Raw genomic sequence first — 24,365 nt, forward strand, 5'->3', positions numbered from 1 at the left:
TTCTCATTAAAGCTTACAATTTAAGGGCGCCTGGGTGGCTTAGTGGGTTAAAGCCTCCGCCTTCGGCTCAGGTCATGATCCCAGGGTTCTGGGATCAAGTCCTGCATCAGGCTCTCTGCTCAGCGGGGAGCCTGCTTCTCTTTCTCTCTCTCTCTCTTTCTGCCTGCCTCTCTGCCTACTTGTGATCTCTGTCAAATAAATAAATAAAACTTTTTTTTAAAAAAGCTTAGGATTAAAAAAAAAACAAAAATCAAATGTGAGTTGCTTTCTTATTAAAGGAAAAAAACAAGCTTTTTTTAAACTATGGAAAAATAGAAAATACAGATAAGCAAACATCACATGATGTAGTGATATGCTGTGATCACTGTTAGCTACCTTGGTGCCTTCCAGACAATTATTTTTGGTTCATGTTAGCATTTACACGTTCTACTTTTTTTTTTTTTTTTACACGTTTTACTTTTTTAAAGGAGCAAAAATCTGAGTAGTTGCTATGAGCTAGGCACTGTTCTAGGCTCTTGATGTACATTGATTCCATTTTTCCAGTAACTCTAGGAGTCAGAACCCATTGATGATACAGGTATGCACACTGCTTAAGGAGTATGTCCAGAGTCAGCCAGCCAGAAGTGGCAGAGCTGGGGAGCATGACCTATAGTCCTTAACTGTAACAACTACACTATGCAGCCTCTAAAAAAAAATGAGAAGTATTTTATAATTTACTTTTGTATTTTGACACTGCAGCATGAGCACCTTTTAATATCAGGATTATCAATATCCTTTTTAATGGCCACATGGTATTCTGTTCTATAGAGGAGCCACAGTTGGATTAATTCTTTCCCTCCTGATGGATGTTCATGACGTTCCACTCCTTTTGTTCTTATAAACAACAGTGGGAAGACCATTCTTGGAGCTAAATGTATGCACACTAGCTTGAGCTGCAAAGAAAGCCTGTATTCTATATTTTCCTAATAATTCTGACATTTGTGTGTGCAGATGATGCTCTTGAGGCCCTGTAGAAGGACATAGTCTCAAGTATGTTCTGGCTACTGGGGACAGGGCTGCCCTGAACCATTCACACCCTTTCTGTCTCCATACTCCATTGTTCCTGATACCATGTTTGCAATTGAAGGTTGACGGAAGAATGGAGTTTCTGTTCAAGCCCAGCTAGCTGCCTGCAGCTGAACCTAAAAATGTCACGTCAGTTTGCATGAGGCTCTGAACTGAATGAGCGTTTTTATCTTTTCCTCTGAACTTCCATGAAAGTACAGAACTGGGAGTAACTGTGATGTTACCTACCTATGGAGTCACCTACACCTGTAGAGACAGAAAGAGGAAGAGAAGGAAACCAGGGGGTAAAGGTTGTAAAGCGACTTTTGGTGAGATCGTGAAAATTGTCCCCATGGCACCAAATACTTGACACAAGGCAAAAATTCAGAGACGATTAAGGTGGTTTCAGTCGTGGACTCTGCTTCGGGGATTCTTACCAGCAGTGTGGTCTGGGGCAAGTTACTTAACCCACTGCTCCTTAATATCCTCATGTATAGTAGGAATGATAATACCTACTATACAGGGGATGGCAGGAGGATTAACAAGACCGGAGAATTTAGCCCAGCAACTTCCATGATAAGAACTCCATGAAAATGAGAGCTTAAAAAAAATCCAAAAAAGGATACCGACTTATGAATCAGTCAGACTTGCTCTATGAGCTACATGACCTTGAGCAATTGACTTAACCTCTTGGAGCTGTAGATCATCTGTGAGTTGGAGATAAGGAAATCTATCTTACCAGGTTATGGTGAGTTTTAATATCAGCACTCTATAACCGTTGGCACACAGTTGGTTTTCAGTACCCGGATCAAAATTTGTAAGCAGTTACTATGTGTCAGTCACTCTGCTTTATTTTTCTGCCCCTCATTCAGGACAGTTTATCTCTTAGAAACTAGTGGCCCGGGGCACCTGGGTGGCTCAGTCATTAAGTATCTGCCTTTGGCTCTGGTCGTAATCCCAGGGTCCTGGATCGGAGCTCTGCATTAGGCTCCCTTCTCTGAGGGGGGCCTGCTTCTCCCTCTCCCACTCCCTCTGCTGTGTTTTCTCTCCCGCTGTCTCTCTCTGTCAAATAAATAAATAAAATCTTAAAAAAAACCCAAAAAACAAAAAAAGAAACTAGTGGTCAAACAGAAGTTTAATTCTTAACCAGGCTGTAACTTTTCAGCTAATGTCACAACTAGGCAAATACCTAGAAGGAGCTGGGCTCTTTGCCAAACTAACTTTTTTTTCTTCCTTTGACTTAGACAAGATTGTGGTTTTGAGATTGTAGAAGGTTTTGTGAACCTATTTTATGGCCCCTATAAACTCACAAAGGAAACAATGGAACACCAAAGCTTAAGTATAGAACAGGTTTTCTTACAAGGACGACTACCTCATGGTGTTTGTCAGAAGGGTTGTGTGGGGTGAGGTGTTTCCATCATTGGAGACAACACCTGACACTCAGAAGCTTTGCCTTCAAGTTCAAGGGCTTGTTGTCCCCAGCCGGGGACAGATGGAAACATCCATCAGATTCACAAGGCAAATGAATTTTCTTTTGAAAAGGAGTTTCAGTGGAAGAGAGGGATCTAGACTTATAAAACGTTGGTGCTGGGTGGTTTGAAAACCTCCAGGTGGTCTCGGCATGACCTGGGGTTCATTGAACTGGGAGCGGCTGAAGAGCTGCATGCAGTCAGGAAGCGATCTGGTCCAGCCCAGCTCCCGTCTGGGGTTTGCTCCACTGCTCTGCAGTCCCCAGCACAGTGCGAGAGCTGCCACGGGTCAGCTGCGGGCTTACAGCACCCTCCACTCAAGGCTGCCCGTGATTAGCACCTCCGTGTGTCCTCTGCAGTCTCGTTCCCTGTCCTGCTACCCCCTCCCACGTAATCTCTCCGGATGTCCTTGTAGCCGGAGCCACATTAGAAAAAGCCAAAGGGTGACTTTAGAAATACTTTATTCATTACCTATCCATTCTAAAAGAGATAATCTTGCAGCTATAAAAATAAATTTTTTTTTTTTAAGATTTTATTTATTTATTTGACAGAGAGAAATCACAAGTAGACGGAGAGGCAGGCAGAGAGAGAGAGAGGGAAGCAGGCTCCCTGCCAAGCAGAGAGCCCGATGCGGGACTTGATCCCAGGACCCCGAGATCATGACCTGAGCCGAAGGCAGCGGCTTAACCCACTGAGCCACCCAGGCGCCCTAAAAATAAATTTTTGAACTCTTAGGATTCTTCCCATGTACCTATAACACCATTACATAAAAACAGCTCCTTATAGCCAATGATGTGGTTTTAAATTTCCTTTGATTTTTCTGTTTTTTTGTTTTGTTTTTAAGATTTTATTAATTTATTTGACAGAGAGAGAAAGATTGCAAGAAGGCAGAGAGGCAGGCAGAGGGAGAGGGGGAAGCAGGCTCCCACTGAGCAGAGAGCCTGACGTGGGGCTTGATCCCAGGACCCTGAGATCATGACCTGAGCCGAAGGCCTGAGCCAAAGGCAGAGGCCTTAATCCACTGAGCCACCCAGGCGCCCCTAATTTTTCTGTTTTTTAAATGAACGAATTGTTGCATGGATTTGCCTCTTAGGCTTTTGTTTTGTTTTTCATATTTTCTTCTTTCTTTATTTTTTAATTTTTTTTAAATTTTATTTGTTTATTTGACAGAGAAAGAGAAATGGCAAGAGAGGGAATGTAAGCAGGGGGAGTGGGAGAGGGAGAAGCAGGCTTCCTGCTAAGCAGGGAGCCAGATGCAGGGCTCAATACCAGCACCATGGGATCATGACCCAATCTGAAGGCAGATGCTTAATGACCGAGCCACCCAGGTGCCCCTTCTTCTCTCTTTAAAATTTATTTTTATTTTTTGAAGATTGTGTTTATTTATTTGAGAGAGAGAGAGAACGGGAACAGAGGGGAGGGGAGGGACAGAGAGAGAAGGAGACACAGACTCCCTGCTGAGCAGGGAGCCCAATGCAGGGCTGAATTCAAGGATCCTACCATCATGACCAGAGCTGAAGGCGGATGCTTAAGTGACTGAGCCACCCAGGCGTCCCTAATATTTTCTTCTAAATAGCCACATTTATTACCAAAGATACGGGCAGGCCTTAATCTAAACTGTTTCCTAAACACTAGATGAAGTAACTTTCTGAACTGCTCTTACTCTTGCTGGCCATGGGCACAAGGACATAGGAAGCTTTGTGGCTGCTGTCATTCGCTGGGGTGTTTGGATGGGGTTTGAGGGGATAATCTAGATTTCACTCGGTAGAAAGCTCTATCTAAGCACAAATGCGGACATTTTCACAGATTGTCAACTTCCAGCATTCCTATATAGGCAGCCTGGAAACACATTTTTCTGACCTTAGAGACAGGAATCTTCTCTTCTCCCCTATCAGATGCTCTCACAGCTTGCCTTTTTCTTGGCATGCCTCATGGTTCACAGTGAAATGTGTATGGTTTTTGTTTGATTGCCTGACACTCCCACACATACCAGACTTCAGGCTTCATGAGGATAATGGGAGAGACCTCCTTTCTTTTGCACAGCTCTGTTTCATGCCTGGCACATGAAAGTCAACATCCAGCCAGTATCTTAAAGAGAACAGCCAACCAGAAATATAGTACAAGCCATGATATTGTGGAATTTGGTAAAAGAGTAGCTCTAGATTGGATCAAGCCCAGAAGTGTTAGAAACAGCTAAAGGACTTTGGGATAACCTGTTGATGACCCTGGCCCACTAAGTGTGTTGGTGGCATCTGTTGGCATCTGTTGGAGGTGTTCACTACCTTACACAGTGTGGTGTCGTGGAGGTCAAACAAGATTGAGCATCTGAAGCTGTGGTCTTCAATCTGTCTCTTAGCAGTTGTTATGACTTTAGTAAATTTTCTGAGTTCCAGCTTGTTTTTCTCTAATATATGTGTGAGCATAGTTGTGAGAATTAAATGAGATGAGATTTTACAGACAATAAAGTGTATAAATCCGAATTGTTGTTATCAAAAATAACTTTGGCGTCAGATATCCTTTGTTGGAAAAGCTGCCATTTCTGAATGGATTTGTAGTTGACCGACAGACATCCTGATAGAGAAGGCATCTCTGATGTTGGATTGAGGATGGAAGGTTTTAGGTGGAAGATGCTGACGACACCCGTGTTCACATTCTCCAGGCTCCCCTGTCCAAGGTCTGTTAACAAGCTTTGGGCGGTAGATTCAGAATGGGAGGGGAGTCAACATGGAGAAGAGATTGGCTACTCTTCCTGATGACCAAGGCTTTTGTTTAAAGATGGAGGAGTAGGTTTGCTTTTACAGGTGAGGACCGGCAAGTATGGGCCCCAGACGATCCCAAGAATTAACCAGTTGAAGGTTAACAGAAACTGAGAGCTCACAAGACAAAAGATTTGAAGCTGAAATGCCCCTCACTGTTTTTGTCAGAAGACTGGAGAACAGTATCACCTTCTCACTGGCAAAATAGGGTAGGACCCGGAGTGTGCGTAAATGCAGAGAGTAAGCTGGGCCAGGAGAAATGGAAGCAGAGAATCTAAACCAACACCTCAACAGGAAAGGTGGATTTCCCATGTATGCTACAGATCCTGCTCCCCAGAAAGGAATGGAGGACGTGGAGAAAAAAGGCTGGAGGGCCAGAGGCACACGGACTCCATTTCCAAAGTTCTTTATTGACGACTCACCAGGATCACTTATTACTGATGGGTCTGGAGTTCCCCAGGGGATGAGCTTTCTTTTCCATTAACACCTCCCTACCCACACTCAAAACACGGTAGCCAGCCTTCAGTTCCTCAGACACACAGCTCTCCCCTCCCTCTGGCCTTTGCGCTTGAGGTCCCCTCCTTCTGGAACACCTGGCTTCCCTCTTCTGATGGCCTGCTGGCTCCCTCTCATCTTTCACATCTTAGGAGATGCCCCTCCTGACTGCTCTGTTTCAAGGAGACGCTCCCTGTGGCTCCGTTTCCCAGCACCTTGTTTATTTACTTCATCGCTTTTACTGCTTTTACCGTAGCAGCCAGAATGATTGTCCTTGTCTCCGCCCAACAAGTGGCCCCACTGGAGCTGGGGCATTTTCTTTTACTTGCCCTCTTTTTCTCCCGAGGTCTGGTCTATTTGTTGAATGTTATTCATTTTCTACCCCAAAGCTACCTGGTTTCTTAGGGTTTTTATTAAAATCACAATCTCCCTAGTATTCATTCCTGGACTCTGAAGGACTCTAAAGCCCCCGGGACTATTTCTCCCCTCTCCATCATCTAGAGCAGATCATATTCTGTAAAATTCCACAGCAGGAATGAGATGCTCCTTCTTGGCACAGACCTCTTAACCTCTTCCCGTTCTTTTCATCCATCCAGGAGAACCTGCCTTCCTTCTCTTTTTGTTTTATTATTAACAAGCCAGTAGAAAGTGATCCAAATGAGTCTAGGACTGGCTCCTGAAAGAAGGAAAAAATCATAGTATAAAAGTGGGACTAGACCTTGTGTGTGATGTTAGCACCATAAAACTCAGCCTTCAGCTCAGGTCGTGATCTTGGGGTCCTGGGATCGAGTCCCGCATTGGGCTCCCTGCTCAGTGGGAAGCCTGCTTCTCTCTCTACCCCTCCCCCTGCTTGTGTTCCCTCTCTTGCTGTGTCTCTTTCTGTCAAATAAATAAATGAAATCTTTAAAAAAACAAATCAAACCAAAACAAAACTCAGAAACAGCTACCCTTAACCTGGGGTTTATGGACAGGGGGGTCAATAAATCCCGTGAAATTGTAGGCAAAATGTCTCTATGCATTTTTTTACAGCGAGGCAGACCTGAGTTCTAGCAGATTCTTTTTTTAAACCCCTATAAGATTTATTTGTTTATTTTAGAGAGGGTGGGAAAACGGCAGAGAATCAAGCAGACTCTGTGCCGAGCACAGAGCCTGACATGGGGCTCGATCTCACAACCCTGAGATCAGACCTTAGCTGAAACTAAGAGTCAGATGCTTAACTGATTAAACCACTCAAGCACCCCTCTATCAGATTCTTAAATGGATGTTTGACCAACTAAGAGATTAAGCTAAAGTCCTTGAAAGTACCAAGAGTTCCCAGGACACTGGACAGAATGTTCAGTTCCCTGTTTTCCCTCGTACTCCATTGGTCTGAGACCCCTTTAGTCGTACCACTGGCAGGGAGGGAGGAGGTCACTCAGAGCAAAAGCAGTCAGCCCTCCTGTCCTCAAGGAACTTGCTTATTTTTTGGAAAATACAAACATCTTCCCCAACAAAGAAGATCATGTGCTGACTGGTAAGTGGCAGAAAGTAACTGGGCCGGGATCTAGGGCAGTATCTCTGAGGAGGTTTCATCCCAATCAAGACCTAAACCACAAGAAGGAGGCAGCCATGGAGAGAAGTGGGGAAGGGCATTCCAGAAAGAAGGAACCCCAGTAGAGGGCCTAGGAAATGGAAAGAGGCTGGTACATTCGAGGGCCCAGACCTTGTACTTGAACATAATGAAGGAGAGGGGCAGAGAAACAGATGGAATGGGCAGGAATCAGACTGTCTAGAACCTTCTAAACCAATCTGGATTTTATTCCAAGTTCCCTGGGAAACTACTGGAGGATTTGGGGCAAAAGGCAACCCAATGTGAAGTACACTTGGAAAAGATGACTGTTCATGCTGTGTGGAGGGTGGAGCCCAGCAGGGCAGAAGGGAAAGCTGAGTGGCCAAGGAGGTGGCCTTGGAAGAGAGATGGCTTGGACCAAAGCCATCTTCCCGTAGATACTGAGTACTGACCCGGTTCATGGTATATTGGGCCGGTATAGCCAAAAGGACTTGTTAATGGATTATAATAGAGGCAGTAAGAGAAAAGTGAATTGAAGATGGCTGAGGATAGTTGTACACTGGCTAAGGCAGGAGGACTTTGGGAGAGGGAATGCAGACAAGCTGGACGTTGGAAGCAAGAGTTTTGTACAAGGTACAGTAGATTTGAGATGTGTCAAGTACCCAAAAAGAGCCAGACTAGAGGGACAAACTTGAGCATTGCCTGTCTGTGTCTAGTAATTGAAGCCCTGGGCGCGATCCCCTGGGAAAAGACCAGGTAGAGAAGAGGGGCATGAGTGCTAGGACCCTGGAGATCTGGAGGTCCTGGACAGGAGAGGAGGGTGAGCAAAGGAGAGGGAGGCACAGGCAGTGAGGGAGGAAGACATGAGGTGTGAGGGAGCCCCACAAGAGACCCAGTTAAGGAGGAAGCACCTGTCTACCATGCTACATGTTTATGAAAACTCAAGTAGGATCAACACCATTGGCTTTGGCAACACTGAAGCCATCAATGCTCTTGGGAGAAACAAAACATTTTTTCACTGGAGAGAGAATAGCCCTCAGGAGCTGGAGTACTGAAAGCTCTCTCCTTCAAGATGTTTTGCTATGACGTGGAGCAGAGAAGCGTGATTGCAGAGGAGAACAGGGACATGAGGTTAAAGAAGATTTTAGTTTTGTTTGGTGTATCGGCCAGTGGGGTAGAGTCCATACAAAGAGGGAAACTGATGGTGTTGGAGGAGAACGGTTTTTTAATAAAGTACTTGTTAGACATAAGTGAACATCTTTTTAGATTTACTTCAGCGGTTTTCTGTTTTCTCTAAGAACATGCTGTAGCCCAAGAATAATATCCCCTTCTACTCTTTGGTGCCTTGGCAGTGTTTATCATCTCGTTTTTGGTTTATACCTTGGCTCTATGAATTGACCTGGGAACCTTAACCTCATTGGTAACATTGTTTCTATGGAGAAAAGTGCTATGAATTCTAGAAGGTCTTTGGAATTTGGCCTGTTTAGAAGTCAGGGTCAGAAATGACAGGGGAAGACCTGCTCTTTGAAAAGCGCCAAAGGGCATCTGCTCTCAGGAGCTGGTTGACCTACCTTCCCTGGTTGCCCCTCCCTCTGTTGTTAGCTTTCTCAGCCAAGCCGATTGCTATCTTTCCTAGCAGGGGCAAGCCCTGGCTAAATGTGAACCTCTAGCTACGAAGAATTCAGTGTTCCCGTTGAAGATGTGATTCTTTCAACCACAGAAAGAGAACTGACACATCCCCCTCGCCCCCGTCCCCAAGCACATTGTCTTGTGCAATAAACTTTGCCCTTGTAAAAAAATTTTCCTCTCTGACAGAAAAAGCCAAGATGCTTACAGCAACTCCTTAAGGGTCTCCTTAAGGACCCTTTCCCTCCCTTTACCCTTTGGTCTCTCTGACCTGATCTCCTAAGCTTTCCCTTATTTCACTGTTCTCTTTGCTCTAGCCACACCAGGCTCTGGGCTCTTGGAATGAAAGTGCGGGTTGTATCCTGCCCAGGACATTTGCACTGACCGTTTCCTCTCTAGGAAGGCTTTTTGCCCCCAGAGAGTCATATAACCAGCTTCCATACTTCATTCAGGTATGTCGTAACAATCATTCCCTTAGGAGGCCTTCCCAACCACTCTAAGAAAAATTTCACACAACCTTCCCTCCCTCTCCTCGCAATCACATCCTCTTCCCTATATTATTTTTTCTTCTTAGCATTTATCCCTAATATAAAATTTACATTTAGTCTCATTTATTTTATTGTTTTACCACTATAATGTAAATTTAATTAATATGGGGAATTTCTGAACTATTTTTTTGACTGTTGTATCCTCAGCAGTTAGAACAGTGATTTGTCATACACCAACTGCTGAATAAATATCAGTTAGTTGAATGAATAACTAAATGAATGGATATACAGCCCTAATTTATGTTGGTGGTTGTTCTGGATTTTTACATATTAAATTTGCCTAAAACAAGGACAGGGACAAGTATGGCAAATGGTGGAAATTTTTTGTATGTATATGTGCATCTATACACACATATGTGTATATGCTACATATATGTATATATACATATCTATCGGTCTGCATATATATAGTCACCATCCCATTCTACCCAAATTAACCCAGAGGTCAGCCAGAGTCTCAAGTCATGGTAGAGAGATACATTCATTTCCAGGGACAGTGCAGAAGGTAGGCGGAACGGTTTAAAACCATCTTTGTCAGACTGAGTTGGATCCATCCTGACTTTTTGTCTCAATAAATCTGAGCCACACGGCCTCCCCAAATTCACCCTTCCCCCACCCCTTAGCCTCAGCCTCCCACTCCCCATTGCAGATGCTGGCAGCATTTTTTCAAGTGGGGGAGGGCCCTGAGGGATGAGATGTGAATGATTAACTTCAGTTGGGACTCCTTCAAGATTACAATCTCTGCTCCTGGACCCGTTTGCCTTTACATTCACCTGGGAAGCCCCACCAGACTCCGTTTCCTCTCTGAGTTGAACTTTTATTCCCTCCTTCTTGGTTGGGGGAGGACTGGCTCTTCATTCCCCCTTTGAAAGGCTTCTGTTTGCTGAGCAAACTCTGACCACACAAGACCCTGCTTGGAGCCAGTTATTATTTCCTCTCCCACCCCCCCCCAACCCCCTCCTCTGGAACACACACATCCCCCTACACCCCTATCCTTCTGGAGAGGCAGCCCAGGGCGGGGTGAGGAGGGGGGAACCTTTCTCAGAGAAAGTCTTTGAAAGTTGCCAGGAGCCAACTGGTAGGATTTTTGGAGAGGGAGTTGGGGTTTTGGAGAGCATCTTAATCCTTCTTCATTTTAAAATAAAAGCTTGTGGCTATAACATAATTTTGCTTTTGAATTTTCAAGAGTAAAACAGTTGTTCATTGTTCACAGCATCTGTTTACATAGTTCCTTCTGAATTCCTTGATTACAGGTTTTAATAGGGATTAGTCGGTGCAACCCCTTCCTATCCCAGAACTGGGACTCTCTGCCGGCCCACCTCCTCTCCCAGCCTTTGTACCGTAATGTTTAAAGTAGCAATGCATAGAGTGAACTTCCTTTAAAAAAAAGTAGCATCAGGAATTAATGTGTATTTTTGTTGGCACTGTATCAAAATTGACATCACCAGAAATTATGTGCATCACTGTTCATTGTACAGATAGGTATCTTTTCCCTTTCGGGTTCAGAAGTTATCTTTGCAGGCTAATCATTTCAATCAAATGCTTTGCTTTCAGTTGTCAATGGAATAAGCTAAGATATGTTATCATCAGTGATTTATTGTGTGTGTCATTGTTAATAGTAGCACTTTTGGCTGAAAGGACTTTTTCCAACATTTTGGCACAGTCCATGGGGATTTAAAATGTTGGGTTTTTTGTTGTTGTTCTTGTTGTTGTTGTTTTTTCACGTTTAGATTTTATTCAGCTTGACCCATTGTTGCAGATACACCCGGGACCATAGTGAGGGCCCTCCTACTAGGTGCTTTACGGTAATGGTTTCAGCGTTTGCTCTTTGCTTTTGCTTCGCTGAAACTTTTCACAGCTGACTTGATACTACTAGCTCTCCGGGCTGACCTCTCGCTCCTTCAGCACTTAAGGGGTTAATTTTGTTGGTGGATCAGATTTCTTTCCTGGGCTGGGGAAGAGTGATCCCCTTCTGACTGGTCCTTTAGCTGCCGAGTTGCTGGGTGCCCGGGATTCCCTGGCCCAACGTGGGCTGGCTTGCCTGCCTGGCTGACGAGTGGCCACTGAGAGATTCTTTTGGCTTCTTTGTCCGCTTTCTCTAAGGACCACAATGTAGTGAAATGCTCTGGCCTGGAAACCTTACCAGGTAGGATGATTTCTTAAAATTTCTGGGCCTGGGTTGGGGTGTGCTGTGTGTCTGCCTTGCCTGTCCGCCGATGATACTGGAAAGCCGGGCGGTGCTTGCAACCGGTGGGCTCTGCGGTGGGGGAGCACTGGTCGGGAATTCAGCATCCTTTACCCTGCGACCCCCAGCTCCTTTCGCTCTAACCAGAGCTGCCAGAGCTATCATCTGGAGGAAGCCAGAGGCTTACCCAAATGTCCTTGGTCCACCTGGACATTTGGGTAATACTGTCCGTCTTTCCATCTTATCAAATTAGGCTGTTGAGACTGAAAAACTGGGTATTGATCACCCAGCTGTCTTTGATCCTTTTTCCAGGCTTTTGCGGGGAAGACCTTTCAGTCTGGGGGAGGAGAGAGCTGGAGAGAACCAGTGTGGGCCCCGGCAAGGGCTGCTAGTGGTTTGGAGGGCCCTGATGAAAATGACTTGCATTTGGAGGTTTTGTTTGGAATCTAAGAAGCCGGGTGAACTTGTGGTTGTGTTTACTAATACTGCAAATTACTGGGTGGGTTTTTGTTTTTGTTTTTGTTTTTGTTTTCTGGAAACTGGGCTCCAGGAGAGATAGCATGGGAGATGTAAGTATGAGTTATTTTCTTGTTAGCCCGGGCTGCTATAAAGCTGCCCAAAGAGAAACATTTCTATTTTCAAGTCAGATGGGAGAAGAGAAAACAATGGACATTATCACCTACTACTAGCCAAGCATCTAACAGACATTGTCTCATTTCATGTTCTTTGCAAAGCTAGCAGTATTATTCTCAATTTGGAGGTGAGGCAATGGGAACTGAGGGAGGTTAAATAACTAGCTCAAGGTCACACAGCTATTAAGAGGCAAAGCCGACATGGGAACCTAGGTTTACCTACCACTATGCCTTCTGTGCTGGGCTTGGCAGATGGCTCAGAATGGCTTTATTCACAGTTTAAACATGGGTTCAACTGGAGGAAGGGCACTTTTTGGTGCAGAGGACTCAGTGAAGTGCACGGGATACTGGCAAGCATGGCCTGCCTGGGCTTTTCAGATTCTGCTTATTTCTGAGAAGGGGGTGGGGTGGGGTGGTCTCTTAACTCTGCTTTGCTGCAGGACCTACCTGGAGTTCTCTGATCATTTTGAGGCTTCCAGGCTGGTGTTTGGATCTGTGACTGGATTTGTGCTTATACCTGATTCAGCAGGCAGGACCCCAAGTGGAAGTCAAATCTGGGACAGCTGACGGCCTTGGGCTGCTGGGACTGCGCCCTGGAGCTCTGGGGCGGCCTCCTGAGAGGCTGGATTTGTTGGGTCCTGGAGGGAGAGGTTGTGCACCCGGCATGTTAATGCTGACCGAAATTTGGCACCAGCAGCTCACATGTGTGCTGGGGTTGGCTAATTAGCTAGGGCTGAACTGCTTTTGGGTTGCAGAGCTGATTTTGAGTGGTTGTTTCTGGTTTTGTGGGGTTTGTTTTGTGTTTGTTTTTTCTTTTAGTTAGTTTATATTTTCAGTAATCTCTATACCCAATGTGGGGCTCCACATCATGACCCTGAGATCAAGAGTCACATGCTCTTCCGACTGAGCCAGCCAGCGCCCCCTCCCAGGGGTTGTTTTTTGACCTGAGTTCTCTTCCCTTCCCTGTTGCCGCAGAAGGGGTGGCTTTTAAGGATTGGCCCCTGATGAACTGCAAAATGAGGCTGGATTAGTTTTGGGGGACAGCCACCTCTCTCAGCTGCCGCAAGTCCAATGTAGTTCTGTTCTGTGCTTTCAGGTTTCCAGACCTCTAAGACATATCGGGAACTGAGTGTGTGTGTGTGTAGGTAGGTAGGTAGGTAATGGGAACGGTGGGATTCCACATCCCCCTCCACCTTCTTCAGATCTAAGGCAGCCAGCCAATGCCCTGTCTGGAATTTGCTTCTCTACCCGCCTTTCCTTACCTACTTGGAGATCTTTCAGGAATAATTTGATGGCATTAGAAGGTGTCCTGGGCTTTTTGTATAACATGTGGGAGTTCTTATAGGACTGGGATCTACTTAAAAGTATGCTTTCCGGGGGCACCTGGATGGCCCAGTGGGTTAAGTGTCTGCCTTCGGCTCAGAGCATGACCCCAGGGTCTTGGGATCCAGCCCTGGGTTGGGCTCCCTGCTCAGTGTGGAGACTGAGGCTTCCAGAGGCTAGGCAGTCCGCCCAAGGTGCCTCAGTCTCCACATTCATGAAAAGGGAACGTTGTTAGTTTGTGCTTTGTAGGGTAAGAGAGGAGTGTGTGGAGTAACTTGTGTTCAGTACCTACCCAGGTGCCTGTGTGTTTTCTGTGATTTGCCTTAGTTCTGTGTGACATGCTGAATTCTGTTCTTGCTCAGGGTACACATGTCTTCCGGTAAAGAGAACGGCAGATTGGGTTTGTTGAGATCTTTTGGCCAAAGCTTCCCGGCAGTGGACCAAGTGTCAGCAGCCTTCTTTGGAGGAGGGAGGGTTTTGTGTAGCTGAGGTCAGCAGACGCGCCGGTGCCTACTGTAACAATGAGGCCATAAGGCCTCCCTCTGGGCTTTCCAGCCCGACCAAGCCGACCGAGCCCCTGGAGCCGAAGGGAGGAATTTCACGCTTACTCAGGGGACCACCTACTTGTTAAAGGAATGAGTTACCAAAATGGGACAAAGGTGCTGTGGGGGTGAAACTCAACCCCTGGCATTCTGAATGCTGCTAAATCCCCTTGGAGCCCTCTTTATGGGGCTCTTATTTCTCTCTCTCTCCTCCCCAAATGGTTGGCCTTGCACCTGGCACCGTCTGTAGGAGCTGCTCTCCCCTGGGACGCTGTGGCAGTGAGAAGCGGCAAGCTCTTGCCCTAGAACTTTATCGTGGGTTCCGTAGTGTGGGCCTGTGTCTCCTTCCTGTGCTTCTCTCCGGCTCCCCGGCTTCCGAGCTCCCGCCGGCAGGAGCTGGTTATCTCTGCAGGGCCTGCAGATCTGGTTGGGCCCCCACCAGAGGCTCCCGGGGCCTGGTGTTAGCACAGTGTCACAGGAGAGGGAGACTGGCTCTCCTGGGGACTGGGCCTGGGGGCGGGTTGGGGGGGGCAGGAGCTCTGACAAAGTCACTGATGGAACCAAGGTTCAAATAAATCTATTTTACTTTTCTCTCCAGGGTTGTGCTGCCTCCCTCTGGAGCCTCCCTGGCTTTGTGGTCCCCTGGCCCACTGCTAGAGGAGACTAAATTCACTGGGGATTTGTGTCTCCCCTTACTTTCAAACTCTAGTTGTGGGCCATTTTGCAAACCAGGGAGGCTGCTTTCAGAGGGTGAAATCTAGAGAGAGGAGGTTTGCTTATGGCTTTTTTCGAGTAACTCTATTTTTTTTTTTCTTTTTTACTGTGGAGAACATTGACGCCCTTACAGTACATGGGATGTTCACGGCGTGAAGTGTGTCAGATGAATAAATAAACAAGCTAGTTGCACACCCTGGGGTCTGTGTTTGAACCCCAGCCTCAACATTTCATTGTTGTATGACCTTTGGGCCTTTGTTTCCAGGCCTCGATTGTCTTACCTCTAAAATGGGTATCGTACGAGTACCTATCTCATGGTACCCAAAGAAAATGTAAGTAGAAGGGCCTGGCACATACGTAAGCCACCAGTGAGTGTTATTTGTATCATGGAGGTGTGAGGACTAACTGGAATAATGCATATAATTAGCATGAGGTCTGCCACAACTTTGAACTTTCTTTAAAGTTGGCTGTTCATTTATTATCATTCCCAGATAGACAATGAAAGGTGGGGTTCTGTGGGGGGTGCTCCTGCCTTCTTTGAAGGTGGATTTTCTTAATCCTCCCTTCCTCCCCACCCCCACCCTCCTCCAGTGGCTGGAGGAGGTGATGCTCTTGAGGATACCCCCGGGAGGGAAATAGTTAACATACCTGTCTGGTGGGAAACAAGGTAGCCAAACCCTTTCCCTTCCCCAGGGGTTACTGGTAAGCCTACAGTTGGGCTTGCTCACTCATCCACACCAAAGGATCTCATTCCTCTTGGGCCCTGGGGTTTCACAGGAACAATTGCCTTGAACAATAGCCAGAAAACGAGTTCCACCAGTCTGGGCTCTTGCAACCCAATACATCTGTCTGGCGGGGGGCACAGGGCCCTGAAAATGAGCTCTGCTGTGATTCTGGGGCAGAACTGGAAAAGTAAACAGGTAAGGCCTGGACGCAGCCTTGGTGGTTGTGTAGCAGGGTTCAGCCCCCCGGAGAGAGGAGAGAGCCGGGGCCTGGACGGCTCCTGAGGATGCCAAGTGGACTAGGCTTTGGGGTTTGGGGGTAGTGGGTTAGGAGCTGCTGTTTGTGAAGACTGCGTCTGAGAACCTTTGAGAATCGCAGTTGCCACAGTTCAAGCACTTCCTTTCAGCTAACTCGCTGTGGTTTATTAATGTGTTTTTTGTTTTTTTTTACAACATTGGTCAGCATGTTTCCCTTGAGTAAACAACACGATCTCACAGGGGTTTTATCTGAAGATTGTAGAGACCGCCTGGACCCTTCTGTCTCCCCTCTGTTGGGAGTCTTTTGCTGAAACACAGGATTCCTCACGCATGGGTGTGTAAATCCTAGTGGAAAAATCTGTTTAATCATCCCTTTAACCTTGGGATTCCGTTTTGCTTTTTTGCTTCATGGGAGATGAAGTTATAAATATGAAATCACATGAGTTCAGGGCTATTACAAATTCCTGCTGCATTCTGGATACTCCCTGGAAGAGCTTGATATTAAAAGTATGTCCAGATGAGAGGCGAATTTTCGGGGACGGGGTGCACGGGGGAAGGCAGGATTCTCTCCTTGGTTCTGTGGAATGCGCACTCCCCACAACAGGGGAGAAAACAGGGAGTGTGAGGAGCTGAAATAATTTATGATGCTTTCACCTGTGTTCTTCATAGCAGAGAGCTTGTGTTTGGCTGTTAATATTGTGCTTCAAGCCTTCTGAGTGGCATCTGAATTCCTGACACCGTGATGTCAGCATGTCTTGAAAGACTGAAACAGGATCCTCCTGGCTTTATGGGTCTGTCCATGTTTTGAGTGGATTTTCTGGTCACTTTTGGAGAATCTTTTCTCTTCACATCTTTCAAGAGGTAGTAGACAGGGGCCCCTGGGTGGCTCAGTGGGTTAAGCATCTGCCTTCAGTTCAGGTCATGGTCCTAGGTTTGAGCCCTGCTTTGGGCTCCCTGCTCAGTGGGGAGCCTGCTTCTTTCTCTACCTACCATTCCCCCTGCTAGGGCTTTTTCTCTCTCACTCTATCTGTCAAATAAATAAATATTTTTTTTTAAAAAAAGAGCTTAGTAGACAAAGAGTTGAGGCCATGGTTTTGGTCAAAATGAGGTCTCTCTTTTTTTTTTTTTCTTTTTAATAAACATATATTTTATCCCCAGAGGTACAGGTCTGTGAATCACCAGGTTTACACACTTCACAGCACTCACTATAGCACATATCCTCCCCAATGTCCATAACCCCACCCTCCTCTCCCAACCCCTGTTTCCCAGCAACCCTCAGTTGAGGCTTGTCTCCCTCAATGGCTTGTCTCCCTCCCAGTCCCATCTTGTTTCATTTATTCTTCTTCTACCCCCAACCCCCCATGTTGCATCTCCACTTCCTCATATCAGGGAGATCATATGACAGTTGTCTTTCTCCAATTGACTTATTTTGCTAAGCATGATACCCTCAAGTTGCATCCACGTCGTCGCAAATGGCAAGACAAAATGAGGTCTCTTCTTGATGCACGTGGCTACTGTCCGCTGGTGGAGGTCCTCTGGTGATAAAACTGGTTAGCAGACATTTCCAAGCCGATCTATATTTGCTCAATTTTGGATGAACTAGAAGGTTGCATGGAGTCTGGTTTGAATCCCACCTTCCTGATGACCTCTGGGCCCTAAGCCTGTGTGCCATCCAAGGGAAGAATGGGAGTGGAATAATACATGTAACACGCCTAGTATGGTACCTGACTTTTGGTAAACCCTTTCAGTGGTGGCTGTAAATAAGAGGTAAGATTGCATTCTGTTCCTTTGTGGAGAAATAATGTGGTCTAATGCCAACTCTATATTGTGACTTGTATTATTACCTTTATCGGAGGGTCTGCACATTCAAATCACAGGGCCAGCCAGGTGCGTGAAGAGGAGCAGGTGGGGATTGTGTCGAATGGGAAAGGCTGTCTCTGTCTCTGTCTCTGCCTCAGGGTTAGCTAATTGTCTCCTGTGTATAAGATACGGGCACCCATTCCAAGTATTTAAAAGATTGTTTGCGCCTAAAAATATTTTGAGGGGTGAAATTAGCAAAGAAGGAACCCAAAGACTGAACGTCCAGTTACCCGTTGGGCAGTTTTTACTGAATGGGAGGAGATGCTCTGAGCCTGGTGGGGACCTTCCATGTGCCCATTTGCTCTGGACCAACTTTTCTCTGAGCTTAAACTCCTAGAATGTCAGGTAGAAAGCAATCTCTGGGATGGCTGCTTTCAATTCCCTCGTTCTATGGAAGTCTGGGGTCTAGAGAGAAAAGGAGGTGTCTAAACTCTAACGGGAAGTAGTAGTTCTGGGGAGGGCTGGCGTCAGGGCCTTCTTCTCCTGGCCCCTTGCTGTTGCCATTTCCATGCCTCCAGGGAGATGTTGGCACAGCAGAGATTGTTGGTGGGCCTGGGATCTGGCACTCTGCAGACTCTTGCTGTTACCTGGGCTGACACCTGGCTGGTGGCTTGGGGAGGTATCAAAGTCTGTAGAAATGTCTGGAACCCTCACCATTTCTACTTGGTGCAGTTTCTCATTGCTCATCTCCCTGTGTTACATTTTTATTTGTGCCTGGGCTCTGTGTTTGTCTGTCACATGTCCCGGCCTGGCTGTCTGGGGTAGGGACAACTGGGAGTCCTCACTGCTTTCATACGGCCTGGTGCCATGCCTGACCCATAGAGGGCGCTGACTCATTGGGTAAGATGGACATGTGACTCCAAGGTCCCTGGCTTAGGATCCAAAAGTAGTAAAAAAGATTTTATTTATTTATTTAACAGAGAGAGAGAGAGAGAGAACAAGTAGGTAGAGAAGCAGGCAGAGATGGGGGGGGGGAAGCAGGCTCCCCGCCAAGCAGAGAGCCCGATGCAGGACTCAGTCCCAGGACCCTGAGACCATGACCTGAGCTGAAGACAGAGGCTTAACCCACTGAGCTGCCCAGGAGCCGCTGAAGGTTGTTTTCCTGTATGATCACTTGTCATACCTTTTGTGTCATTGTGTGACTGCCAATGTGGGGAACATTTCATTGAGTAGAGTAAAAGGGATGTGCCTGATCTGACTGCAATGCTCTGTGTTTGTACTGATGGTTCAGAGCAATCAATGGAAGGATCTTTTTTGCCATTTCTCTAGCTGTCCCTGCCAAATAATTTATAGGGCATAAACATGATATACTGTATTGAAACTTAAAAAAAAAAAAAAGTGGGAGGGGGGAAATCAGCCAAGCTCTGTATCCCATGTTCCTCTGAATTTCCTATAATACAGTCGGCGAGGCAGGAGGAGGGCCTGGGATTCTGCTCTGCTCTGCTCATCTTCCCACAATATCGGACACAATGTTTCCACTGAGATTTGGGGGAGCCCTTTTAGAGTAAATTTGGAAGTCTTGCAATGTAGAGCAAAGGTGAACTGGAGTGGAGAAAACTAGTAGAGAGAGGAGGTATGCTCTCTTGGGTTCATTTATTTTTTTATTTTTTAAAAAGATTTTACTTATTTATTTATTTGACACAGAGAAATCACAAGTAGGCAGAGAGGCAGTCAGAAGGAGAGGGGGAAGCAGGCTCCCCGCCGAGCAGAGAGCCCCATGCAGGGCTTGATCCCAGGACCCCAAGATCATGACTGAGCTGAAGGCAGAGGCTTAACGCACTGAGTCACCCAGGTGCCCCTCTCCTGGGTTCATTTGTTCTTCTGGTCATTCATCTAAAAATCTTTCATTCATTCACAAAACAAAATCTGCCATAATAGTTTTCTAAATGTCTAAGGAGTGCTTTTGTGTCCAAAAGGAACATCCTAGACTTCATTAGGTTTTACCGTTCGATTTACTAAAGCTTTGATTTTTTTAAACCTAGGTTTTCTTATAAATCTCCTCTATAAATCAAGACGTTTTGTATAAACTAAGATAATTCCCACTTGTTATTTGATTAGTACTTTGCTAATTTAGATTGGACAGATTGAGTTTTGACAATTAGTACTGTTTGGAAACTTGGATAATTAGGTTTCCTTAAATATTTTAGATTACGTTCATAAGTTTAACATGCCTGGTTTCCTCAAGTTCTTTAAACATCTGACAGGGTAGACTCACCAGCCTAACAAGCAAAATCTCCTAAGCCCTTAACTCTTGCAAACCAAATAAAGTTAAAATGTCATAAATTAGGTTTTCTCAAACTCTGTAATTCTTTTTTACAGGCTGACTGCAGTCCTTAAACCTTTCATCTTAAAAATCCCAAATCAGAAAGGAGGACTCATTTAAAACTGAAATCAGAGGACTGTTTTTATTTACCTTCTTTAATATGCCCCATATTCTTTTAAGTATTATAAATATACAGAGATTATCCAGTGATCACAAAGATTTCATCCTGTACTTTATTCATATTATGATTTACTCCCTCAGCTCCCTTCTTTTTAAACCTTCCCAAGGATCTAAAGTCATTTACTCCCAAGAAAGTGCAATACGGGGGTACCTGGGTGGCTCAGTGGGTAAAACCTCTGCCTTTGGCCTCAAGTCATGATCTCAGGGTTCTGGGATGGAGCCCCACATCTGACTTTCTGCTCAGCAGGGAGCCTGTTTCCTCCTCTCTCTCTGCCTGCCTCTCTGCCTACTTGTGATCTCTGTCTGTCAAATAAATAAGTAAATAAAATCTTTAAAAAAAAAAAGAAAGAAAGAAAGAAAGGAAGAAAGAGAGAGAGGGAGGGAGGGAGGAAGGAAGGAAGGAAGGAAGGAAGGGCGGGCGGGCAATACGTTTGTCATCTCCAGTGGGCTCTGAACCATCGTACAGGATCAAGAGCAAGATGCAGGGATGGTCACATTGTACTCCAGAACGATTGTTCCAGAGCCAGAGCTGGATACATTGTAGCTCTCTCTGCTGTGTCCCCTGTACCCCTTGAGCTGGAATCTCATTTCAGCATGTAGCAAACACAGATCTTTTGTGTTCCTTTCACATTTCCGTTGTAATCCGCTTCTGTAACCCCTTTCGACATTGCTCACCCAGACTTGGGTCAGTGGACTTTGGTACTCTGGGTGCAGGTTGTACCTAATTGCCTTTGCCACTTGATTGGATGCAGCTAATGTTCTTCCTGTCTGGATGGCTTCTGCATGCTTTCTACATTTTTTCCTGTCTGACTCTTCAGCCACATGTCTGGAGTCATTTTACAAACAAATGGCAGTTCCCCATTCGGTCACACGAGCATACCAAGAGACAGAACCCGAAGGAAACTACTTTTGAGCAAAAGAAAGAAATTTATTAATTCTCACTTCGAGCTTCCCAGGGATTGCTACTGTCTTCCCAGGGCCTCAGGTATGGCTGGATAGGGGCGCTCCTGTGACATCCTTCCTCTCGGCTCTGCTTCCCTCTGTGCTACTCGCTGCCTTCTCAGGCAGGTGAGGACGAAGTGGTCCCTGGAGATTCAGGCTCCGTTTGCATCTCTTCCAGAGTCCTGCTCCCTTCTCGGCGTCTCCTGTGTGGTCATGCAGGTTTGGGGAGTGCTGGCTTAGGCCAAGTTAAAGAGATCATTTCAGCACTTGACATCTGTTCAGAAGTTTATGGATGCTGTGAAAATCTAAGAGAGGCACCGAAGAGCCAGTGTCTAGCCCACGTTCCCTTGTTGGGGCAGCATTGTTATCCCAGGCATCTCCTCCAATGACTTCACCTTCCAGTCCCATCTTGGAACGCACTGCCTCTGATCTTGGTGGCTCGAGATCACTGACACCCTGAATCTGGGGGAAAGGCCAAGTTTGAAGTAACCAATTTTTACATCCAGACAGACTTGCCAGTATCCCAAAAGATCCAGAAGGGAGGGGGACATGGCTGGTTCTCCATAGACAGGGTTTCTGGCACCAAGACCGCTCTTGCTCAGCCCGGGCTGCCCTCGGTGTCCCTGTGCCTTCATCCTCATCCCTGGGGTCCCCACACCCACCTTCCCTGGCGGCAGTCACGGGTTTCTCCGTCTGGGCCGGCTCAGTAAGGGTAGCTCTGAGATGCTCTGGGCACCAATGTGGGAAGCAGCTTGTGTCCAATAAGGGCCCCATGCCCCACTGGCATAACAGCTTGGTGTTGAAAGGCCATACGGGAGGAGGGAGTACAATTTCAAAGCGAAAACTCTGGGCCTTGGATTCATGGGCATCTGTTACTAACTTCCCGCCTTCTCCCTGCCAGCCACACTCCTCCCTTCAATCCTCTTTCTTCTTCACTGGATTATAGGAAATTGTAGATATATTAAACTGCTAACCTCAGAGAGCAGATGCAATTAAAGACTCCTGTGGCCTTTTATTTATTTATTTATTTATTTATTATTAATCATCGTGAGAGCCGATTTGGGCCCTTCTTCATCTGTTAGGTCCTGCTCCCTCCAGCAGAGCCATGGGCTGTCATCCACGGGTCCCCCATAAAGAAACTGAGGCTTCGGTGTTCTGACTTGTCAAAGAATGAGCTGGGGGGAGGAGGGTGAGTTCAGAGTCCACAGCTGGTGGCAACTTGCTGTCGCAGCTTGCCCTGTCTGTCCGCTGAGTGGAGTTCAGCCCCGAAGGGTTGGATAAGCATGAGCTGTGCGCCTGCAGGTTGAGGGGACGTGGCTCACCAAGCGGCGAGGTTGACGCCTGCTGCTGGAGGCCAGAGTGTGGACACGGGCCTGTGAGTAAGACCTTCTAAGCCTCCGCCTCTCCTGAGAACATGAGCTGTGTCCCTCTGTTCTGGTGCGTGCTGAAAGCTGATACAGCAGAAAGCCGTTTGGCATCACAGTAAAGAAGGTGGTTCTGGAGTCAGTAGGGCTGGATCCAGGTTCTGGTCCATCTTTTGCTGGCTGTCTGGTCTAATGCAGCCTTGCCTGCCTTTCTTTCTTTTTTCTTTTAAAGATTTTATTTTGGGGCGCCCAGGTGGCTCCGTCATTAAGTGTCTGCCTTCAGGTCAGGTCATGATCCCAGGATCCTGGGATCAAGCCCTGCATCGGGCTCCCTGCTTGGTGGGAAGCCTGTCCCTCTCCCACTTACCCTGATTGCGTTCCTGCTCTCCCTGTGTCTCTCTCTGTCAAATAAGTAAATAAATAAAATCTTTTTAAAAAAAATAAAGATCTTATTTTAGAGAGAGAGCACGCATATGAGTGAGGTGGGTTGGAGAGCAGAGGAGAGGGGAAAATAGTCTCAAGCTGACTCTGTTGTGAGTGCGGAGCCCGACCCCAAGCTCGATCCCATGACCCCAAGACTGTAGCCTGAGCTCACACAAGAGTCAGGTGCCCAACCCACTGAGCCACCCAGGCACCCCACCTTTCTTACCTTTCTAAGCCTCGGTGCCTCTACCTGCACAATAGGAGAACAAGAGTATTTACTTGTCCACTCGATCAAGTAGATCAGGCTACATTTGTACTGGAAGCTTACTTTGTGGTTTACTCGACTTCTCACTCCCACGAGTTTAAATCCACGAGTATTTCCTGAGCACCTGCTCTCTATACCCACCACCCTGCAACCAAACAGGAGAGAATGCAGCAGGCCTGGTTGGGGTGCGGGAGATGGGCATTGTAGGTATGGGGATGAGGGGAGTCCCAGTCCCGTGTCTGGGAAGAGGGACAACAAATGTAGAGTCTTTTTTTTTTTTTTTTTTTTTTTGACAGAGATCACAAGTAGGCAGAGAGGCAGGCAGAGAGAGAGGAGGAAGCAGGCTCCCTGCTTAGCAGAGAGCCTGATGCGGGACTCGATCCCAGGACCCTGAGATCATGACCTGAGCCGAAGGCAGCGGCTTAACCCACTGAGCCACCCAGGCGCCCCAAATGTAGTCTTGAACACAAGAACCCTGTTGGCATAGAAGGGACAAGAGCCTGTGGGATGAGAACCAGGAGGGATAAAGAGGTGGGCACGAGGCAGGACTGGAGAGGGAGGCTGGATCAGAGGCTCGTGGTCACTTCAAGTTTGGGCTTTAAGTGCCTAAGAAGCCCATGGAGGGTATTAAGCAGCGGACCCATAGGGTGTGATTCATGTTTCAGAAAGATGGTCCTGGCTGCTGGGAGGAGAACAGATTGTTAGGGAGAAGTGGGGCATGGGGCTCAGTGGCGTCTTGGCAGTCGCCCAGGCAGAGCTGAGACCAGCTGGAAGTGCGGGGCAACAGAAGAGGTGGAGGGCTGGGCACATGGGGATGCATTTGGCAGGTAAATGTGGTATGACCAGGAGATGGGTTAAAAGTCTTGGTGGCAGTGGGAGACGATGAGGAGAAAGAAGAACCATTGCTTGGAGGTTGGACTTGAGCAGCTGCGGGTGGCCTCGGTGGATTTGTGGTTTAGGAAATGGACTCTGTTTTAGATGCATCCTGGGATGCTATTAGAGTTAGAAGTGCTAATAGACTTGACAAGTTTCTGCTGACTTCTGAGGCTTTTCTTCCCCTGGCATTTGACTCCAGGAGTGGAGTCCAGAGCTTTCGTAGAGCACCCCATGTTTGCCCTCTGACCCCCCGGGAGAGTGCCGCTCTTGATACTCTCTGTCTCCAGCAAGAGTCCCCAAGACCACTGCTCATCCTCTGCTGTTAGGTA

At 46.7% G+C, this 24,365-nt stretch overlaps 1 protein-coding gene across 9 annotated transcripts in view; it reads left to right on the forward strand.

The window, feature by feature from the left end:
• Positions 1-24,365, forward strand: part of NAV2 (neuron navigator 2) — a 397,014-nt gene that overhangs the window by 293,304 nt on the left and 79,345 nt on the right. The gene's annotated exons all lie outside the window — the stretch shown is intronic.

Source organism: Neovison vison, chromosome 7 (genome assembly GCF_020171115.1).
Source record: "Neovison vison isolate M4711 chromosome 7, ASM_NN_V1, whole genome shotgun sequence".
NCBI classification, from domain to species: domain Eukaryota; kingdom Metazoa; phylum Chordata; class Mammalia; order Carnivora; family Mustelidae; genus Neogale; species Neogale vison.